Genomic DNA, 22002 nt, shown 5'->3' with positions numbered 1-22002 from the left:
GAGAGAGAGCAAAACAGAGACAGAAAGAGGTATATAGAGAGAACACCTATCCTGATTCACTACTCAGATGCCCACAACTATTGAGACTGGGCTGGGCTGGGCTGAAGCTGAGAGCTGGAAACCCAATCCTGGTCTCTCCCATGGCAGGGAAAAAATGAGTTATTTGAACTATCACTGCTGCTTCCCAGGGTCTGCATTTATAAAAAGCCAGATTCAGGAACCCAGCCCCATGTACTCTGATGTGGGATGCAAGCATCTTAACCCCAAGGCTAAAAACTTGCCCTGATTTTATATAATATTGCAAATAATTTGTTTTGATATGGTGCTCAGAAAATTTTGGATTTGGGAATTTAGGTTTAAGGTTGCTCAGCGTGAGTCAGTCACACATCTGTGTTTCTAGTGCAGAAACTTTTTGAGGTAAGAGATTTTGTCTTATTTATTTGTGTTCCCAGCACCTAGTGCATGGCCTGGAATGTGGCACTTGATAAATATCTGTTTTAAACAGCATGCTTATCTCTTATCTTTGTGATCTCATGAGTGTCTTCTCCAGTTTCACAACTGAGTCCCTCCAGCTGTGCAAATCTTCTGAAGCTCAGTGTGTCACTAAGGCTGAGAGCAGAGGAAGAGTAACAATAGTACCTCAGGCACAGGTGCGCAACCCTGACAACACAGCAAAGTCATCTGGAGATGATTTAAAATGCCTGGGTTGCACCTTCAGAGGTCCTGAATTTTTTGGTCTGAAGTGAAAATTGGGCATCAAGATACTTTTTAAAGTTCTCTAGAATATTCTAAGGTGTGGTCACATATCAGGATTTGTGAACAGAGACAAAACACCAAGGCCAGAAAGCCGTATTATTATATATTATTATCACTATCATGCCAACACAAGGCCCAGTTATATTTTTATACAAAAGCCTGAGCCTGTAACAAAGAGGGATATTTCCTTATATATGGTTTTAGCTTCTTTGTCTCCCTTATATGGCTACATGTAAACACTTCATTGGATATTCTAATGTTACATGGCACTATAGGAACTGATATAATACTGGGCATGTGTATGTAGTTACTGATGTTTCTTTCACACACATAATAAGGTATACACTGTCTGGCAAGGATTAACACCTTGCTCTGTTTAGCAAGCAGAAGCCAAAATGGTTACATATAAGCCAATAATAACTACAGTTGAAGCCTTCATAGGAAAGCAGGTAATGATCACATTCCATTTCCAGGATAAGTTTCTTTTTCTCTTTCTGACCTCGGGGAGGCCTCTACCATAGTCAGTTTTGAGAACTATAGACCCAAAGAACAGGTGGCAACTCGTCATCATCCCCCATAAATGAATTAGAATAATTTTAAGTTCAGTTTTCTCAAAAGGTGATAGTTTTCCCAGAAAATATAGCTACAAGAATGGAGCCCACACAGTCTGGATGAAATCAATGTTTTTCCAAGAGAGCTCTTTGCTATAAGGAGCCTAATAAGTTACACTGTGGCAGGAACACGTAATTGGCTGGGTGCCTGCCTGCTGTGCATGACTGGAGAATCTTGGTGCTCACCCCTCCTAGACATCTTTAACATGAAGTTACAGCATGACATAAAAATCAAAACTGAAATCAAAATGCCAAGACACCAACTCATCAAATGAGTTATGAAAGCTTGTGAGCTACCAGTTCCCTTGAGGGTCTCCAGCATGGGTATGCCCTGTGGCCCTTAGTCAATGGAAGAGGAAGATAGCTCCAGGCTCTGTGAGGAGGACCCATGTAGCACAACTCCAAGAGCTTCGTGCACATTGTATTCCACGGGAAGAGGGCACCCTGAGGTGCATAATGCTGCATGTCAGTGGGCATGGGAATTGTCTCGCCCTCAGACCTGGGAGATCTCTTGGGGGAGCCTCTGCCTTGATTCTGTTTCTAGGCTTTCTTCTGGCTTTCTTAGCTGTCACTCTAAGACAAGGTGAGGAATGAGGGGCCTCCTCAACAAACTGTCTCTGCTGCAGTCTTTTCTTACCTGATGATGTCTTCATTAGAAATTCCCCTAAATGGCAGCTCTTGTCAAAATATTGTTGCTCCACCTGATGGACTCCAGCCAGATAGGTCCTTACATCAGTCACTACAGCAGAGTTTCAGAAAGGATGTCAGTTCCTTATCAGCATCACCACCCTTCTTCTCCTTCCTCATTAGTCAAACTGCCCACAGAGAATGAACATGCATATTTTATTTCCAGATTTTGGCTGTTCAGGGTGTGTGTGTGTGTGTGTGTGTGTGTCAAATTTGACAATATAAGGGGACAAATTTGACAATATAAGGACAAAGAAGCAGTATTAATTATTTTAAAAAGTATCCCAGCTTTTTTAGAAAGTAGAGACCTTAGAAATGTTAGTGTCTCTTGTTCTTGGAAGGTGATAAAAAGAATGCATTGGTTGTTGATAGCTGGTGTGATCTACTGAATAATTCCTACATTTTATATTTTTAGAGAATGAGGAGACAGCAGCAGGGTCCTCAAGGTAAGGAGAGGATTTTGTAAACCACAAAGCACTACGAAAAATATATGGGGTTATTGTTATCATAAGAGATGTACAAAAATGCTACATGGTTTGAAGGAGAGAAAGCTTATCTCATTATGGAAATCAGTAGGAAATGGTTTATTCCACTTACTAAGGATGTAACGTTGTACAAAATCTAGTTTCTATATTGACAAACAGGAACCATGATTCCTATCCTGACTCCAAACTAGGGCCAATTGTGAAAGAGAATGAGATTTGTGTCTGTACTTTGTATCACTATACAAATGCAAAAAGAGATTATCTTAGCTGTTATAGATGATGATATTGTCATTAATGTCTTTGAAGAAATTGGCATCCAACAGATAGAGTGGTAGGGGAAAGCCATATAGAGAGGAAGATAATGACTTGAGAGGTTTCCACTGACTTTCTTGGATGATTGAGATGTGCTCTTTAAGACAGAGTTGTCTTTGTTGACACCAACTCTGTCACTGGTCCTGTGACACAATGTTGAATAAGAAATACTGCCTGCCTTCTGGGAGCTCGCCTTGATTTGACTTTGAAGACGGCTTCAAATAGCAAATCCAGATGCTTATAGTTAATTTATAGGCAATGGAGATCCACTGAAGTTTTAGAGCAGAGGGCTGACATGATCTGAGATAAATTTCAGGTCCTCCTGACAAAGCGCCTAATTCAACTTTCAAACAGCTTACCACCAGGAAGTGTTTCAGGTGAGCTGATGACTGAGCTCCTCAGCCCTGGGACTTCAAGAACCTAGAGTGCTGTACCCCTCTAAGCAGAAGTTTCTGCTTTTGTGAACTTATGAATCAGACAACTGGTTGTTTCCTTCTTTGCAATGGCTGCTAGAAAGCCTATGCCAAATTTAATATATAGGACTTAGAAGTATGAATGTGAGTTTTCTCTTAAACCCTGTTATCCTTTTCCCACATTGACTTTCTTTTTAATCTTTCCCTTGCTTTTAAGAAATCTTGTTGAATTATATAGTTTTGTACCTGATCTTTAATTCTTTCTGGAAGAAGTTAAGTTATAAATAGCAGTGGGTGTTGTGGCACAGTGGATTAAGCCATTGCTTGGGACGGCCACATCCCATATCAGAGTGCAAGTTCTGGTCCTGGCTACTCTGCTTTTGATCCAACTCCCTGCTAATGTTCCTGTGAAGGGGTGGATGATGGCCCAAGTACATGAGTTCCTGCCAGTCAAACTTGAGTTCTTGGCTATTGTGGCCATTTGGGCAGTAAACCAGTAGGTGAGAGATCTCCCTGTGTCTCTCTATCTCTGTCTGTCTCTCTCTGTACCCCTCTATGTGTCATTCTACCTTTCAAATAGATAAATAAATCTTTTTAAAATATATATAAATATTATTTCTTAATTTTTATTTCTTCTAAAATTAACTTATGTTGAAAATTATTGGAAATAGCTCCAGAGAAAATTTGCCTGGATGAAGTACATTGGAAAAGTAATGCCACAGATGTTGCTTTCTGGCATCACTGCCTATTTCCCAACTTTTAAAATTTAGTTAAAGTTATATATAACATAACACTTGAATACAATGTGAATCTGTTGATAAATGAATATTTTTGTGTTTGGAGTTAAGCTCTAACTTTGTTTTCAAAAGGGTTTGAGGAAGATGGAAACTTCAAACTGCCTAAATCTTTGCTGTTGTGTGTTTTAACAATTCTATTGAAGTTTAAATAAAGGAACTAAAATTTATAGCTTGTCAATACATTAGATGAAATCTGTTACACTGATTTTAAAATCATTTATGTATACTTTAAAATCATAAAGTTGAAATCATATATATAAATATACATATGTATATAAATTCATTTGAAATGGAATGAAAGCTATTCTGTTAGTAAAAGCTTTTGGAATGCTTGGAATAGTGTTCTAGATTAGAAAAAAGGATGGTATAGGAAAGTCTGTATGTATTCTGATATTCACTCCACCTTATCATTTTAAACTTGGCATTTGTAAACACCAGAAAGCAAGATATCTTTAAGAATTTGAAAGTGGGGCCAGCACTGTGCTGCAGTGGGTTAACTTCCTGGCCTGAAGTGCTGGCATCCCATAAGGGCACCGGTTCTAGTCCCGGCTGCTCCACTTCCGATCCAGCTCTCTGCTATGGCCTGGGAAAGCAATAGAAGTTGGCCCAAGTCCTTGGGACCCTGCATCCGCATGGGAGATCTGGAAGAAGCTCCTGGCTCCTGGCTTTGGATCAGCACAGCTCCGGCCGTTGTGGCCAATTAGGGAGTGAACCGTCGGATGGAAGACCTTCTCTCTCTACTTCTCCTCTCTCTGTGTAACTCTAACTTTTTTTTTTTAACTTTTATTTGATGAATATAAATTTCCAAAGTACAGCTTATGGATTACAATGGCTCCCCCACCCCCCATAACTTCCCTCCCACCCGCAACCCTCCCATTTCCCACTCCCTCTCCCCTTCCATTCACATAAAGATTCATTTTCAATTATCTTTATATACAGAAGATCAGTTTAGCATATATTAAGTAAAGATTTCAACAGTTTGCACCCACATAGAAACACAAAGTGAAAAATACTGTTTGAGTACTAGTTACAGCATTAAATCACAATGTACAGCACATTAAGGACAGAGATCCTACATGAGGATCTCCTCATGCACAGTGACTCCTGTTGTTAACTTAACAAATTGACACTCTTGTTTATGGCATCAGTAATCACCCTAGGCTCTTGTCATGAGTTGCCAAGGCTATGGAAGCCTTTTGAGTTCACTGACTCTGATCATATTTAGACAAGGTCGTAGTCAAAGTGGAAGTTCCCTCCTCCTCCCTTCAGAGAAAGGTACCTCCTTCTTTGATGACCTGTTCTTTCCACTGGGATCTCACTCATGGGGATCTTTCATTTAGGTTTTTGCCAGAGTGTCTTGGCTTTCCATGCCTGAAATACTCTCATGGGCTTTTCAGCCAGATCTGCATGCCTTAAGGACTGATTCTGAGGCCAGAGTGCTGTTTAGGACATCTGCCATTCTGTGGGTCTGCTGTGTATCTCACTTCCCATGTTGGATTGTTCTCTCCCTTTTTTATTCTATCAGTTAGTATTTGCAGACACTAGTCTTGTTTATGTGATCCCTTTGGTTCTTAGTCCTATCATTATGATCAATTGTGAACAGAAATTGATCACTTGGACTAGTGAGATGGCATTGGTACATGCCACCTTGATGGGATTGAATTGGAATCCCCTGGTATGTTTCTAACTCTACCATTTGGGGCAAGTCAGCTTGAGCATGTCCCAAATTGCACATCTCTTCCCTATCTTATTCCCACTCTTACATTTAACAGAGATCACTTTTCAGTTAAGTTTCAACACTTAAGAATAACTGTATATTAATTACAGTATTCAACCAAAAGTATTAAGTAGAACAAACAAAAAAAAATACTAAGAGGAATAACGTATTAATTTGTTCATCAACAGTCAGGGCAAGGGCTGATCAAGTCACCATTTCTCATAGTGTTCATTTCACTTTAACAGGTTTCCTTTTTGGTGCTTGGTTAGTTGTCACCTATCAGGGAGAACATATGATATTTGTCCCTTTGGGACTGGCTTATTTCACTCAGCATAATGTTTTCCAAATTCCTAACAGGGATCAATTTTCAGTTAAAATTTCAACACCTAAGAATAATTGTGTGTTAATTACAGAGTTCAACCAATAGTACTAGAACAAAAAAAATACTAACATGGATAAAGTATTACATTGTACATCAACAGTCAGGACAAGAGCTGATCAAGTCACTGTTTCTCATAGTGTCCATTTCGCTTCAACAGGTTTCCCCTTTGGTGCTCAGTTAGTTGTCACCGATCAGGGAGAAAATATGATATTTGTCCCTTTGGGACTGGCTTAATTCACTCAGCATAATGTTTTCCAGATTCCTCCATCTTGTTGCAAATGACTGGATTTCATTGTTTTTGACTGCTGTATAGTATTCTATAGAGTACATGTCCCATAATTTCTTTATCCAGTCTACTGTTGGTGGGCATTTGGGTTGGTTCCAGGTCTTAGCTATTGTGAATTGAGCTGCAATAAACATTAATGTGCAGACAGCTTTTTTGTTTGCCAATTTCATTTCCTTTGGGTAAATTCCAAGGAGTGGGTTGGCTGGGTTGTCTGGTAGGGTTATATTCAGGTTTCTGAGGACTCTCCAGACTGACTTCCATAGTGGCTTAACCAGTTTGCATTCCCACCAACAGTGGGTGAGTGTCCCTTTTCCCCCACATGCTCTCCAGCAACTATTGTTGGTAGATTTCTGAATGTGAGCCATTCTAACCGGGGTGGGGTGAAACCTCATTGTGGTTTTCATTTGCATTTCCCTGATTGCTAGTGATCTTGAACATTTTTTCATGTGTCTGTTGGCCATTTGGATTTCCTCTTTTGAAAAATGTCTATTGAGGTCCTTGGCCATCTCTTAAGTGGGTTGTTTGTTTTGATGTTGTGGAGTTTCTTGATTTCTTTGTAGATTCTGGTTATCAACCCTTTATCAGTTGCATAGTTTGCAAATATTTTTTCCCATTCTGTCGGTTGCCTCTTCACTTTCCTGACTGTATCTTTTGCAGTACAGAAACTTCTCAATTTGATGCAATCCCAAATGTTAATTTTGGCTTTGATTGCCTGTGCTTCTGGCGTGTTTTACAAGAAGTCTTTGCCAGTACCTATATCTTGCAGGGTTTCTCCAATGCTCTCTAATAATTTGATGGTGTCGGGTCATAGATTTAAGTCTTTAATCCATGTTGAGTGAATTTTTGTGTAAGGTGAAAGGTAGGGGTCTTGCTTCATGATTCTGCACGTGGAAATCCAATTTTCCCAGCACCATTTATTGAATAGACTGTCCTTACTCCAGGCATTGGTTTTGGATCCTTGATCAAACATAAGTTGGCTGTAGATGTTTGGATTGATTTCTGGTGTTTCTATTCTGTTCCATTGGTCTATCCATCTGTTTCTGTACCAGTACCATGCTGTTTTGATAACAACTGTCCTGTAGTATGTCCTGAAATCTGGTATTGTGATTCCTCCGGCTTTGTTTTTGTTGTACAAGATTACTTTAGCTATTCGAGGTCTCCTGTGTCTCCATATGAATTTCAGCATCATTTTTTCCAGATCTGAGAAGAAGGTCTTTGGTATCTTGATTGGTATTGCATTGAATCTATAAATTGCTTTTGGGAGAATGGACATTTTGATGATACTGATTCTTCCAATCCATGAGCATGGAAGATTTTTCCATTTCTTGGTATCCTCTTCTATTTCTTTCTTTAAGGTTTTGTAATTTTCATCGTAGAGATCTTTAATGTCCTTGGTTAAGTTTATTCCAAGGTATTTGAATGTTTTTGTAGCTATTGTGAATGGGATTGATCTTAGAAGTTCTTCCTCAGCCGTGGCATTGCCTGTGTATACAAAGGCTGTTGATTTTTGTGCATTGATTTTATATCCTGCTACTTTGCCAAACTCTTCTATGAGTTCCAATAGTCTCTTTTTTTTCTTTCTTTTTATTTTTTTTATATTTATATTTTATTTTATTTAATGAACATACATTTCCAAAGTACAGCTTATGGATTACAATAGCCCCCCCCCCATAACTTCCCTCCCACCCACAACACTCCCCTTCTACTCCCTCTCCCCTTCCATTCACATCAAGATTAATTTTCAATTATCTTTATATACAGAAGATCAATTTAGCATATATTAAGTAAAGATTTCAACAGTTTGCACCCACACAGAAACACAAAGTGTAAGTACTATTTGAGTACTAGTTATAGCATTAATTAAACACCTAAGAGTAATTGTGTATTAATTACAGAGTTCAACCAATAGTTTAAAGTAGAACATAAAAAATACTATAAAGGTAAAGTATTAAGTTCTTTTTTTTCTTTTTCTTTTTCTTTGTTTGTTATATAGTTATTTTGTATTTAATAAATGTGAATTTACAAAGTGCAACTTTTGTATTGTTGTGGCTTCTCCCCCCAACCTCCCTCCCTCCTGTGGCCCTCCCCTCTCCCACTCCCTCTTCCAACCCACCCTTCATCGAGTTTCATTTTCAATTACCTTCATATACTGAAGATCAACTTAGTATATACTAAGCAAGGATTTCAACAGGCTGCACTCACACAACCGCACAAGGTATAGGGTATTGTTCGACTAGTAGTGTTGTTTTTTAAGTTTCATAGTAGAACACATTAAGGACAGAGATCCTACGTGGGGAGCACGTACCCAGTGACTCCCATTGTTGATTTAACAATTGGCACTCTTATTTATGACGTCAGTAGTCACCCGAGACTCTTGCTATGAGCTGTCTAGGCTATGGAAGCCCCTTGAGTTCACCGACTCTGAACTTGTTTAGTGAAGGCCATATCACAGTGGAGGTTCCTTCCTCCCTTCAGAGAAAGGCGCCTCTCTCCTTGATGGCCTGTTCCTTCTGCTGGGGTCTTGTTCACCAGGATCTTTCATTTAGATTGTTTTTTGCCATCGTGTCATGGCTTTCCATGCCTGTGAGACTCTCATGGACCTTTTAGCCGGATCCGAATGTCCCAAGGGTTGATTCTGAGGCAGGAGTGCTGCCATTCTATGAGTCTGCTGTGTGTCCTGTTTCCCCCGCAGGATCATCCTCTCCCTTTTAATTCTATCCTTCATTAGTTGCTTACACTGGTCTTATTTGTGAAATCTCATCGACACATACCCTATCTTTTTGATCGGTTGTGTATTTATACTTATCACTTTACCAAGTGCGCTGGCATTGGTACCTGCCTCCTTGGTAAGATTGAGTTGAAATCCTCTGGCACATTTCTAGTTCCACCATTGGAGGTAAGTCCAAGTGAGCATGTGCCAACCTATATATCTCCTCCCTCTCTTATTCCCACTCCTATGTTTAACAGAGATCACTTTTCTGTTAATTTTAAACACCTAAGAATGATTGTGCATTGATTACAGAGTTCAACCAGTGTTCTTATGTAGAACAAACAGAGCAACAACAACAAAAATACTAAAAGGAATAAAATAGTAAGTTGTTCCTCAACAGTCTAGACAAGGGCTCATCATGTCATTGTCTCTCATAGTGTCCATTTCACTTCAATGGGTATCATTTTAGATGCTCGTTTAGTTGCCATCGATCAGGGAGAACATATGATATTTGTCCCTTTGGGAGTGGCTTATTTCACTCAGCATGATGTTTTCCAGCTTCCTCCATTTTGTTGTAAATGCCCGGATTTCATTGTTTTTTACTGCTGTATAGTGTTCCATAGAATACATATCCCATAGTTTCTTTATCCAGTCATCCGTTGATGGACATTTAGGTTGATTCCATGTCTTAGCTATTGTGAATTGAACTGCAACAAATATTGAGGTGCAAATGGCTCTTTTATTCTCCCCTTTAATTCTATTTGGGTAAATTCCAAGGAGTGGGATGGCTTGGTCCTGTGGTAGTGCTATATTCAGGTTTCTGAGGACTCTCCAAACTGTCTTCCATAGTGGCTTTACCAGTTTGCATTCCCACCAACAGTGGGTGAGTGTCCCTTTTTCCCCACATCCTCGCCAGCATCTGTTGTTGGTTGATTTCTGTATGTGAGCCAATCTAACCGGAGTGAGGTGAAACCTCATTGTGGTTTTGATCTGCATTTCCCTGATGGCTAGGGATCCTGAGCATTTTTTCATGTGTCTGTTGGCCATTTGGATTTCCTCTTTTGAAAAATGTCTGTTAAGGTCCTTGGCCCATTTTTTATTGGGTTGTTTGTTTTGATTTTGTGGTGTTTTTTGATCATTGTGTAGGTTCTAGTTGTTAATCCTTTATCTGTTGTGTAGTTTGCGAATAACGTCTCCCATTCTGTTGGTTGCCTCTTCACTTTCCTGCCTGTTTCCTTTGTTGTAAAGAAACTCTTCAATTTGAGGTAATCCCATTTGTTTATTTTATCTTTGATTACCCTTGCCTGTGGGGTCTTCTCCAGGAATTCTTCTCCTGTTCCAATATCTTGAAGGGTTTCCCCTATGCTCTCAATTAGTTTCATGGTGTCGTGGTGCATCTCTAGTTCTTTGATCCATGTTGAGTGGATTTTTGTATAAGGTGTAAGGTAGGGGTCTTGCTTCATACTTCGACATGTGGACATCCAATTTTCCCAGCACCATTTGTTGAAGAGGCTGTCCTTGTTCCAGGGGTTGGTTTTAGGTCCTTTGTCGAATATGAGTTGGTTATAGATGTTTGGATTGATCTCCGGTGTTTCTATTCTGTTCCGTTGGTCTATCCATCTGTTTTTGTACCAGTACCAGGCTGCCCTATAGTATGTCTTGAAGTCTGGAATTGTGATGCCTCCGGCTTTGTTTTGATTGTAAAGGATTGCTTTAGCTATTCTGGGTCTCCTATTTCTCCATATGAATTTCAGCATCGTTTTTTCTAGGTCTTTGAAGAATGACTTTGGTATCTTGATTGGTATTGCATTGAATGTATAAATTGCTTTTGGGAGAATGGACATTTTGATGATATTGATTCTTCCAATCCATGAACATGGCAGGTTTTTCCATTTTTTTGTGTCGTCTTCTATTTCTTTCTTTAGTGTTCAGTAATTTTCATCAGAGAGGTCTTTGACATCCTTGGTTAAATTTAGTCCAAGGTACTTTATTGTTTTTGTGGCTATCGTGAATGGAATTGATCTTAGAAGTTCTTCCTCGGCCCTGGCATTATCTGTGTATACAAAGGCTGTTGATTTCTGAGCATTGATGTTGTATCCTGCTACTTTACCAAACTCTTCGATGAGTTCCAATAGTCTCTTATAGGAGTTTATCGGGTCCCCTATATATAGTTTCATGTCATCTGCAAATAGGGATAGTTTAACTTCCTCCTTTCCCATTTTTATCCCTTTAATTTCTTTTTCTTGCCTGATGGCCCTGGCTAACACTTCTAGGACTATATTGAATAGCAATAGTGAGAGTGGGCATCCCTGTCTGATGCCAGTTTTCAATGGAAATGCCTCCAACTTTTCCCCATTCAATATGATGCTGGCCATTGGTTTATCATAGACTGCCTTAATTGTGTTGAGGAATGTTCCTTCTAACCCCACTTTGCTTAGGGTTTTCATCATGAAAGGGTGTTGTATTTTGTCAAATGCTTTCTCTGCATCTATTGAGATAATCATATGATTTTTGTTTCTCAATTTATTGATGTGATGTATTACTTGATTGACTTTTGAATATTGAACCATCCATGCATACCAGGATAAACCCCACTTGGTCTGAGTGAATGATCTTTCTGATGTGCAGTTGGATTCGGTTTGCCAGAATTTTGTTGAGTATTTTTGCATCTATGTTCATCAAGGAAATAGGTCTGTAGTTTTCTTTCTCTGTTGTGTCTTTTCCAGACTTAGGAATTAAGGTGATATTGGCTTCATAGAAAAAATTTGGGAGGATTCCCTCCCTTCCAATTGTTTTGAATAACTTGAGAAGAACGGGGGTTAGTTGTTCTCTAAATGTCTGGTAAAATTCGGCGGTGAAGCCATCCGGTCCTGGGCTCTTCTTTTTTGGTAGTGCGTTTATTACTGATTCAATTTCTTCCATGGTTATGGGTCTGTTTAGATTTTCTGTGTCTTCACGGCTCAGTTTAGGAAGGTTGTATGTGTTCAGGAATCTATCCATTTCTTCCAGGTTCCCCAATTTGTTAGCATACAACTCTTTGTAGTGGTTTCTGATGATTCTTTTTATTTCTGTTGTGTCTGTTGTTACATTTCCATTACTGTCTTTGATTTTACAGATTTGGGTCTTCTCTCTCCTTTTTTTGGTTAGTTGGGCCAATGGTGTGTCGATTTTGTTTATTTTTTTCAAAGAACCAGCTCCTGGTTTTGTTGATCTTTTGTATTTTTTTTTTTGTTTCAATTCTGTTTATTTCTTCTCTGATCTTTAGTATTTCTTTCCTCCTTCTGGATTTGGGCTTGATTTGCTGCTGTTTTTCTAAATCCTTGAGGTGCATGGAGAGTTCATTTGTTTGGTTCCTTTCCAGCTTCTTGATGTAGGCACCAATTGCTATAAACTTTCCTCTTAGCACTGCTTTTGCTGTGTCCCACAGGTTTTGATAGGTTGTGTTATCATTTTCATTTGTTTCTAGAAATCTTTTGATTTATCTTTTAATTTCTTTGATGACCCACTGTTCGTTTAGGATCATGTTGTCCATTCTCTATAGATTTGCATTTGGTGTAGAGATTCTTGGGTTGTTGATTTTGAGTTTCACTGCGCTATGGTCTGAGAAGCTTCATGGTATAGTTTCAATTTTTTTGAATTTGTTGAGGCTTCCTTTATGGCCTAGTATATGGTCAATCCTAGAGAATGTTCCATGTACTGGGGAGAAATACATGAACTCTGTGGCTGTGGGGTGGAAGGTTCTGAAGATATCTATTAGGTCTATTTGGTCTATAGCATCAATTAACTCTGTTGTTTCCTTGTTGAATTTCTGACTGGTTGATCTGTCCATTGGTGAGAGTGGGGTGTTGAAGTCCCCTGTTACTATTGTATTTGAATCTATATCTCCCTTTAAATCCTTTAGTAATTCTTTCAGGTAGCCAGGTGCCCTGTAATTAGGTACGTATACATTTATAATAGTAATGTCTATTCATTAAATAAAAGTTAAAAAAAAATAGTAATGTCTTCCTGTTGGATAGATCCTTTAATCATTATATAGTGCCCTTCTCTGTCTCTTTTCATAGTTTTTATGTTAAAGTCTATTTTGTCTGATATCAGGATGGCCACACCAGCTCTTTTTTGATTTCTGTTAGCATGGAGTATCTTTTTCCATCCTTTCACTTTCAGTCTGTGTGCATCTTTGCTGATAAGGTGTGTCTCCTGAAGGCAACATATAGATGGATTCTCTTTCTTGATCCAATCAGCTAGTCTATGTCTTTTGGTAGTAGAATTAAGACCATTCACATTCAATGTGATTACTCTTAAGTACTGTCTTTTCCCATTCATGTGTCCTAAACGAGCTGTTTATGTATTTTGAACTTTGTTTGTAGGTTACTCTACATTCACTTTTTTTTGTAGTGAAGTTCTTGTTTTTGTATTTCTGTGTGCAGCATGTCTTTGAGCAAGTGTTGTAGGGTTGGACGCATCCCTGTCTGGTACCAGATCTCAGTGGAAATGCTTCCATCTTTTCCCCATTCAATAGGATGTTGGCCGTGGGTTTTTCATAAATTGCTTTGATTGTATTGAGGAATGTTACTTCCATACCCAGTTTGCTTAGTTCTCATCGTGAAAGGGTGTTGTATTTTATCAAATGCTTTCTCTGCATCTATTGAGATAATCATATGGTTTTTCTTCTGCAGTCTGTTAATGTGGTATATCACATTGATTGTTTTGCAAACATTGAACCATCCCTGAATACCAGGGATAAATCCCACTTGGTCTGGGTGGATGATCTTTCTGATGTGTTGGCTAGAATTTTATTGAGGATTTTTACATCTATGTTCATCAGGGAGATTGGTCTATAATTCTCTTTCAATGCTGCATCTTTTTCTGGTGATGCTGGCTTCATAGAAAGAATTTGGGAGGATTCCCTCTTTTTCGATTGTTCTGAATAGTTTGAGAAGAACTGGAGTTAGTTCTTTAAATGTCTGGTAGAATTCAGCAGTGAATCCATCTGGTCCTGGGCTTTTCTTTGTTGGGAGGGCCTTTATTACTGTTTCAATTTCTCTCAGTTATGGGTCTGTTTAGGTTTTCTATGTCTTCCTGGTTCAATTTAGGTAGTTTGCTTGTGTCCAGGGATCTATCCAATTCTGATAGATTTCCCTGTTTGCTGGCATACGAGTCCTTGTAGTAATTTCTGATGATTCTTTTTATTTCTGTGGTGTCTGTTGTTACTTTTCCTTTTTCATCTCTGATTTTACTGATTTGGGTCTTTTCTCTCCTTTTTTTAGTTAGTTGGGCCAATGGGGTGTCAATTTTGTTTATCGTTCCAAAAAACCAGCTCCTCGTTTGGCTGATTTTTTGTAATTTTTTTTTTTATTCAATCCTGTTGATTTCTTCTCTGATTTTAATTATTTCTCTTCTCCTACTAGATTTGGGTCTGGTTTGCTGCAGATTTTCTAGATCCTTGAGATGAATTGAAAGCTCATCTATTTGGTGCCTGTCCAATTTCTTGATGTAGGTACCTATTGATATAAAGTTTCCTCTTAACACTGCTTTTGCTGTATCCCATAAGTTTTGGTATGTTGTGCTGTTATCCTCATTTACTTCCAGAAAATTTTTGATTTCTCTTTTAATTTCTTCTATGACCCATTGTTCATTCAGGAGCATGTTGTTCAATCTCCATGTGTTTGCGTATGCTCTAGGGATTCCTGAGTTGCTAATTTCCAACTTCATTCCTTTATGGTCTGAGAAGCTGCATGGTATGATTCTAATTCTTTTGAATGTGCTGAGACTTGCTTTATGGCCTAGTATGTGGTCAATCCTAGAGAAGATTCCATGTACTGCTGAGAAGAATGTAAATGCTTTCTGTGTAGGATGAAAAGTTCTATAGATATCTGTTAGATCCATTTGGGCTATAGTGTCGTTTAAATCTATTGTCTCCTTGTTGATCTTCTGTCCTGTTGATCTGTCTATTTCTGAGAGTGGAGTATTGAAGTCCCACAGTACTATTGTATTGGGGTCTAAGTCTCCCTTTAAGTCCCTTAACAAATGTTTTAAGTAAACCGGTGCCCTGTAACTAGGTGCATATACATTGATAATTGTTATATCTTCCTGTTGAGTTGATCCCTTAATCATTATATCGTGCCCCTCTTTGTCTCTCCTAACAGTTTTTGTGGTAAAGTTTATGTTGTCCGATATTAAGATGGCTATGCCCGCTCTTTTTTCATTTCTGTTGGCATGGTATATCTTTTTCCAGCCTTTCACTTTCAGTCTGTATGGATCTTTGTTGGAAAGATGTGTTTCTTGTAAGCAGCAAATAGATGGGTTTTGTTCCTTAAGCCAATCAGCCAATCGGTGTCTTTTAACTGGACAGTTCAGGCCATTAACGTTCAATGTGACTATTGATAAGTAGTAAATTTGCCCTGCGATTTGCCAAAGATATTTTCTAATACATGTTTTGAACTTCCTGTGATCTTTTGCTGTGAGGTTTCCTTTATTTACCTTCTTTCATATTGATGACCATGTTTCTGTGTTTCTGTGTGTAACACATCTTTAAGCATCTTTTGCAGGGCTGGACAAGTGGCGACAAATTCTTTCAATTTCTGTTTGCTGTGAAAGGTCTTTATTTCACCTTCATTCACATTCTTTTCTTTGGTTTGACTGTATATTTTCCTGTGCTGTGTCTTCTAAGTCCAATATTCTCTCTTCTGCTTCACCCATTCTGTTTTTAAGGCTCTCTAATTTGTTTGTCATTTGATATATTGAATTCTTCATTTCATTATGATTTCTCGTCACTATCACAGTTTCATGTTCTACTAGTTGTTTCATTTCATTTTGATTCCTCCTTAATATTTCATTTTCGCAAGAGAGATTTTCTATCTTGTCCATTAAGGATTTCTGTCATTCAAGAATTTGTTTTTGAGAACTTCTTAATGTTCTTATCAATTTTTTGAGATCCGCTTCTTGCATTTCTTCTATTTCATCATCTTCATAATCTTGAATTGGTGTGTGTTTTTCATTTGGGGGCGTCATAGTGTCTTCCTTGTTCTTGTTACCTCGGTTTCTGCATTTGTTGTTTGGCATATTGGAGATATTCTTTGGTTTCTTCGCTGTGGTGTTTTTTCCTCGTTATACTATGACTCTAGATTAAGTGGACTGTCTGCTTTTGATGGATCCTTAGAGGCTGTGATGGGTGTGGCCAGAGAGCTCTGTTTGGTTCTTCAGGGTTAAGGATGTGCCAAAGGTGACTAACCCAGATTGTTCTCTCTCTCTCTCTCTCTCTCTCTCTCTCTTTTTCTTTGACTCAGTTGGGAAGTAATTCCACATAGCTGAGTGGAATTGAGGGTAGTTGATGTTTGAAATCTGGCCCCTGTGGGTATTTGTCTGCTGTACCCTGGGACCACACAAAGAGTTTATGCAGCCCTCAGTGTGGTCTCAAATTTCTCCGCAGTCTCTCACCAGGTTGCCCAGGTTACTGAGTTTGTATACTCGGTGAGTTCTCTCGCCCCCCCCCCCCTCAGATTTTCACAGTCTCAGTTCATTAGCTCCACACTTTCACTACTTTCACTAGGTCTTAACCTTCTGTTATTTCTCCCCACCAGAGTCAGGTTTTTCTGCTTGGCTAATGGCGGGCGCCGCTTTACATACAGAAAATGTCGCCTGCTCTTTGTCTTGCTTGGCTTTGTAAGGTGAGTGGAGAGAGAGGCTAATGTCCGTGCCGGTTCCCCTTATTTATTCGTTTTTTTCTCTCCTCCAGTTAGCCTGGTGAACTTTCCCCAGTGGGGCTTCAGGCCTCGTTCCCTCTAGGCTCTTTCTGCCTTTCCCCGCCAATGTCTCGGGTTACCGAGGTTTTTGTCTCACCTCCCCTTCCAGCGCTGATGCGCAGACTCTGCGGCTCAGCTTCTGCGGCTCGGCTCCCGCAGCTCGGCTTCTGTGGCTCAGCTTCCACGTGGTGGGTGACCTTGCTCTCCCTGTAGGTCCTCCGTGTCACATCCACTAGATCCGGAAGAGTTTCCTCTGCAATTTTTTCCTGAGCCTTTTCCTGAGGGTACAGTAACTCCACTTTTATTAAACTATCTTTTCCCGGACTATCGGTGCACACCCTCACTATTCCGCCATCTTTCTCTCTAACTTTCAAATAAATAAATAAACCTCTAAAAAATAAAAGAATTTGAAAGTATAAAAGACATTTTCCTCCATTAAAAAAATCTCTATTTAGATTGCCTTCAGGTATAAGACCCCAAACTAAATCAATTCACTTGGTTTATGTAGATACCCTTAATCTTTGCCTTTCTCTTTTCTCTACCCTCTCATTCAGTTGACTTAGTAATCAAAGTTAATCATTTTTTGTTTCTTATATGCTTGACTTTTTTAAAGATTTATTTATTTGAAAGAGTTACAGAGAGAGATGGATACACTCACACAGAGAGGGAAGGAGGAAGGGAGAGAGGGAGGGAGAAATGGGGGGAAGAGAGAGAGAAAGAGAGAGAGAGAGAGAGAGATCGATCTTCCATTCACTGGTTCTCTTCCCAGTTGGCTGCAGTGTCCACAGCTGGGCCAGGCTGAAGCCAGGATCCAGGAACTTCATCTGAGTTTCCCATGTGGGTGGCAGAAGCCCAAGTACTTCCATCCTCTACTGCCTTCCCAGACATGTTAGCGGGGAGCTTGATTGGAAGTGGAGAGCCATGACTCGAACTGGTGTCCCTACGGGATTCTGCCATTACAAAGGGTAGCTCAAGCTACCCACAGCGTGTAAAAATGCATCCTGCTACACCATGATGCCTGCCCCTCTATCAGGTTCTTTTAATTTTGGTAGAGTGGACTCACCACAATGTTTCACACAGACTTTTTTTAAAAAAAGATTTATTTATTTATTTGAAAGGCAGAGTTACAGAGGCGCAGAGGCAGAGGCAGAGGCAGAGAGAGAGAGAGAGAGAGAGAGAGTATTCTATCTGCTGGTTCACTCCCCAAATGGCCACAATGGCTAGAGCTGGGCCAATCCGAACCAGGAGCCAGGAGCTTCTTCCAGGTATCCCACATGAATGCAGCGGCCCAAGTGTCTGGACCATCTTTTCCTGCTTCCCCAGGCCACAGCAGAGAGCTGGATTGAAGTGGAGCAGCCAGGACTCAAATTGGCACCCATATGGGCTGCTGGCATTGCAGGCAGCAGCTTTACCCACTATGCCACAGCACTGGCCCTGCACAGACTTTTGATGGACAAATAATTGTACTTGCATTAACTGATTTGGGACATAGAAAGAAAATGCCATCTAGGTGATTTTATGGTTTAAAATGTGCTTGATCTTAAATCTGATAAATCAATAAATAAATACATCTGTTTATAAACTAGCCTGGAGAGCAAATGAGGAAATATAGCTCATGCATTTGTAGTGAACTAACATTGCGTGCTATAGATCACTGAATTCTTTTGTGTTCAATAATCTGCCTAAAGTTTTCCAATTTACCTTGTAAGTAATTTCCTGTCCTCAAATTTAGAAAATTTACCTGTTTCTAGGGCTCAAATACTTCATTTTCATTCTGTCTCAGAATGTCTCAGGGATGAGTAACAATGTCTGGAGTCCTTGAACACTGTGGTGTAATTTACTTGGCTGTAGATATTTGAAGTCATGCAAAGTAGCTAGGGGCATTCTTTCTTCATCCTCATGTATCTTGAGAAAGTTCTCTCCACTTGTTTTTTTATTCTTTTGGGTTCCTGTAATGTTTCTACTTATACCAGGACAAAATGGAAATCAAGTTGGAATTGAGTATAAAATGTCAGAACTAGGAAAGCTATTAGATCAAATCCAGATCAAGAAACAAGAGCTGTTTAATCTGTCTTATTCTTCATGGAGACAAGTGCATTGGGCTATATCAAAGATAAGTCCAATATTAAACCCTCAAATCATATACTTAGCTCCCTTGTCCTGAGTCTATACTTACGTGCAGGTGACTTCTGATATGTTTGGCTTTCTGTGTAAATCTGTTTGTAGATGAAGAATATACCAGAGGATCAAATTCCCTCATTATAAATGAATAGATGAGCTTCCTGAGTTATTTATCAGAGCTTGTTAGTGGATGACCATGAGATAGAGATAGAGATAGAGATAGAGATAGAGATAGAGATAGAGATAGAGATAGAGATAGAGATAGAGATAGAGAAATCCACTTTACCCTGCTGCTATATCAGGTCCGTGAGGCATAGCTTTGGAACATGAAGAACACACCAGGATACTGCCCCTTAGAGGCCCCTCTGGGCATCTAGCAATCCCTCTCCATGGGATACTTTTACTCCATCTGTTGCTAGTGGTACACAAATGCCTGCTCTGTGAAGACAGTCCACGTCTTGGGTTGCAAGGCCAAACATAAACCCCACTATTTCTCAAGAGTCAGTTATTAACCACAATAAGTCTTTTCTTCCTAAGAGAAAAAGCTGGAATTCATCCAACTTTTGACACCTGTGACTCTTCTGACATGTTCTATGAAACAGACTGTTGTTTCTTCTTTAGACATATGACATGAAAATCGATTTTTTTACAGCCATACAATGAAACACGCACCTGTGCAGAAAGCTTCATGAATAAAGAAAGATTACAATAGACTTCTTTTCAAACCTTTTAGGGATTCTTCAAATGACCGTATCTGATTTAAGAGTCTGATACATGTTCTAAGGACTGAATCCTGGGCCTTTATAACAACTAGTGAAAAGGATGGAAAATGTCTGAAAGCTCTAACACCTATTTTTAAAAATGCTTGTGAAATATAATTATTGAAAAATACGATTTGAAAATACAGTATATCATGATTAAGGAAACATCTGAAAATAAAGTTGCTTGGCAATTTTGAGTTACTCTCCAACTAAAAAAGCTGCTTAATGGACTTTAAAATTATTTCATATTTGTGTCTAAAAAGTATGCATCTCTATCCATGTTGACAGCTTAAGTACCAGGCTCTAGCCAGATAAAATCTGAAGTGACTAAGGCAGTGCTTCTTAAATAAGAGCAAATTGGAGCTGCCATCCCAAATCACTACCATCTCTTCTGGCAAGACTAGATTAGCACTCTCACCGTCATTTGATGAGGCAGTCACCTCAAGCTTGCAAACAGCCAGTTTGGATTACCCAGCAAATACAGGGTAAAACTAGGAAAGGCTGCCAGAACTCTGTTCTTTGGCCAGCCTTCATGTTGCATTAAGACTTTTGTAGCGATGTTCAACACTTGGATACATTTGCGAAAACAACGTGAGTCTAGATTCTTTTCTGTCTCCAGGCCAGCTCAGAATGAACAAGCTCATACCCTTGCTGACCTCTAAAGGTGAGTCATTGTTGTGTTTCTTACCTGCTCTTGCTTTAAGTCTCTTTGTTTCAATCTGCCAGCTGACTTTGGTTCTGCCTCTGGTCCTTTAGAATTGGCATTTGATCTTGGTCATTGTTCCTTAGATCTGGATTTTCCTAACATTCCAATTTGGTTCATGCTACTGGCTACCCATGAGCTGAGATACCCCAGTTCTTGCTTCTCTGAAGCTAACGTCCAGCACTGTCCTACACTTGGCTGACTGGGTCTTCTCTGTGTCTAGGAGAGTGTGTGTGAGTGTACTGGGTCAGAAGCAGGTGCAGATAGAGGGGGCAGGATCAGTGTACAATTTGGATAGTCACTCACTAAAATGAAAGACACACACACACACACATACACACATATGTGCATGTGTAGGCACACATACACACATATGTGCATGTGTACGCACACATACACACAGAGAAAATAATGCAATTGCTGCTCCATATTGACCATGCTGAGGTTTGAGGTAAATTCTTAATTAGGTGTTTACTTTCCTGCCAAAAATTTTATTTCAGCTTTCAGATTTTGCTGCCACCTGGTGCTAAAACATTCTAGGTAGTAGTGATGACTAAATAATTTAACAAACTCTAGAAAATATAACCTAGAATCAGAGATAATACAAATTAGTATACTAGATATTTAGTATAATAAATAAAAAGTAGCATTTTAAAAAATAACTAAACCTAGCTTAATACAATAAATAATAAACGTAGCTTACCTATTACAACAAGTGTATAAATATAATAATAATGAATTACTATTGGTTCTAACAAATCATCATCTCTTAGAAACTCTGTCTGGCACCCATTTGATCTGTCACTCCTGAAAATGACAGAATGCTTAATGATAATACACATTAACGATAAATCATTTCTCTCTCTCTCTCTCTTTTTTCCTAAATATTTATCTATTTGTTTGAAAGGGAGAGTTATAGAGAGAAAGGGAGAGGCTTACCATCTGCTGGTTCATTCCCCAAATGACCTCAATGGTTGGAGCTGGGGTGGTCTGAAGCCAGGAAGCCAGAAGCTTCTTACAGGTCTTCTACGTGGGTGCAGGGGCCCAAGTACTTGGACCATTCTCCACTGCTTTTCCAGGTGCATTAGCAAGAAGCTGGATTGGAAGTGGAGCAGCCAGAACCCAAACCAAAAAACTGGCAGCCATATGGGATGCCAGTGTCACAGATGGTGTCTTTATCCGCTATGCCACAATGCTGGCTTCAAATCACTTCTCTTAGTTAATGCTCTGCCTAATTAAAAAGAGTTTGCTGTGAATAAAATTACAAAGATTGATAAAAAAAAAAGAAAAAAAAGAGTTTGCTGCCTTCTCTCTCTAAATTATGAGTGTATAATTGTTCCCAAGGTTTATTTATGCATCACAGAAACCATTTTTTCCCTTTCTGTAGCCTTTATTGGTCTGCTTTTCTCCCCATTCTCCACCCTGCTAATATTGCTCTCCATTGCTCCTCCGACCAGGGTCTGCTACCATGGTTTCTGACTTCCAAAAGCTTGTTGTGTCCCTGTTCTTCTACTCTCCA

At 39.3% G+C, this 22002-nt stretch overlaps 1 long non-coding RNA gene across 3 annotated transcripts in view; it reads left to right on the top strand.

Moving 5' to 3' along the window:
- Positions 1-22002, top strand: part of LOC138844855 (uncharacterized) — a 50606-nt gene that overhangs the window by 10039 nt on the left and 18565 nt on the right. For 2 of the 3 annotated variants that reach the window (XR_011381222.1, XR_011381223.1), the window contains exon 3: positions 2470-2500. This is a non-coding gene — a long non-coding RNA (uncharacterized lncRNA). Of the gene's footprint in view, positions 1-2469; positions 2501-20399; positions 20445-22002 lie in introns of all 3 variants that reach the window. The other variant, XR_011381221.1, reaches the window with a different exon arrangement.

This window comes from Oryctolagus cuniculus, chromosome 1 (assembly GCF_964237555.1).
Source record: "Oryctolagus cuniculus chromosome 1, mOryCun1.1, whole genome shotgun sequence".
In the NCBI taxonomy this organism is placed as follows: Eukaryota; Metazoa; Chordata; class Mammalia; order Lagomorpha; family Leporidae; genus Oryctolagus; species Oryctolagus cuniculus.
Note: the sequence above shows the minus strand (reverse complement) of the source record. Positions and strands in the feature narration are given on the sequence as shown.